Consider the following 1,364-nt stretch of genomic DNA (forward strand, 5'->3'; position numbering starts at 1 on the left):
GAGGTCTCACCAATGTCGAATAGAGGGGAATGAGCACATCCCTCGATCTGCTGGCAATGCCCCTACATATACATCCCAAAATGCCATTGGTCTTCTTGGCAACAAGGGCACACTGTTGACTCATAGCCAGCTTTTCGTCCACTGTCACCCCTAGGTCCTTTTCTGCAGAACTGCTGCCGAACCATTCGGTCCCTAGTCTGTAGCGGTGCATGGGATTCTTCTGTCCTAAGTGCAGGACGCTGCACTTGTCCTTGTTGAACCTCCTCAGATTTCTTTTGGCCCAATCCTCCAATTTGTCTAGGTCCCTCTGTATCCTATCCCTACCCTCCAGTGTATCTACTTCTCCTCCCAGTTTAGTGTCGTCTGCAAACTTGCTGAGGGTGCAATCCACACCATCCTTCCAGATCATTAATGAAGATATTGAACAAAACCGGCCCGAGGACCGACCCGTGGGGCACTCCACTTGATACCAGCTGCCAACTAGACATGGAGCCATTGATCACTACCCGTTGAGCCCGACAATGTAGCCAACTTTCTATCCACCTTATAGTCCATTCATCCAGCCCATACTTCTTTAACTTGCTGGCAAGAATACTGTGGGAGACCATGTCAAAAGCTTTGCTAAAGTCAAGGAACAACACGTCCACCGGTTTCCCCTCATCCACAGAGCCAGTTATCTCATCATAGAAGGCAATTAGAATCGTCAGGCATGACATGCCCTTTGTGAATCCATGCTGATTCACCAAGGGCAAGTCATGGTGAATCCATGGTGACCATCCATCCCATGGTCAAAGAATCCAAAGTCTTCTCTCCGACACCACCTACGTAGCCATTTGTTGACTTCCACGATTCAACGGTCTCTACCCAGGCCTTTTCCTTCCACGGGGAGGAAGGACGAGAAGACCACTTGCCCCTCAAACTCCTTTAGCCTTCTTCCCAGAGCCACGTAGTCCACAGTGATCTACTCAAGGTCATTCTTGGCAGTATCATTGGTGCCCATGTGGAGAAGCAGGAAGGGGTAGCGATCCGAGGGCTTGATGAGTCTCGGCAGTCTCTCCATCACATTGTGAATCCTAGCTCCTGGCAAGCAGCAGACTTCTCAGTTTTCCCGGTCGGGGCGGTAGATAGATGACTCAGTCGCCCTGAGGAGAGAGTCCCCGACCACGACCACCCACCACCACCACCACCCACCTCCTCCTCTTGGGAGCAGTGGTCGTGGAACCCCCATCCCTAGGACAGTGCATCTCATGCCTTCCAATCGGCGGAGTCTCCTTCTGTTCCCTTCCCTCTGATGCATCATCTAGTCCACTCTCCGCATTAGTTCCTGTGGAGAGAACATGGAAACGGTTACTTACCTGTATCTG

This window comes from Chelonia mydas, chromosome 28 (genome assembly GCF_015237465.2).
Source record: "Chelonia mydas isolate rCheMyd1 chromosome 28, rCheMyd1.pri.v2, whole genome shotgun sequence".
Taxonomy (NCBI): Eukaryota; Metazoa; Chordata; order Testudines; family Cheloniidae; genus Chelonia; species Chelonia mydas.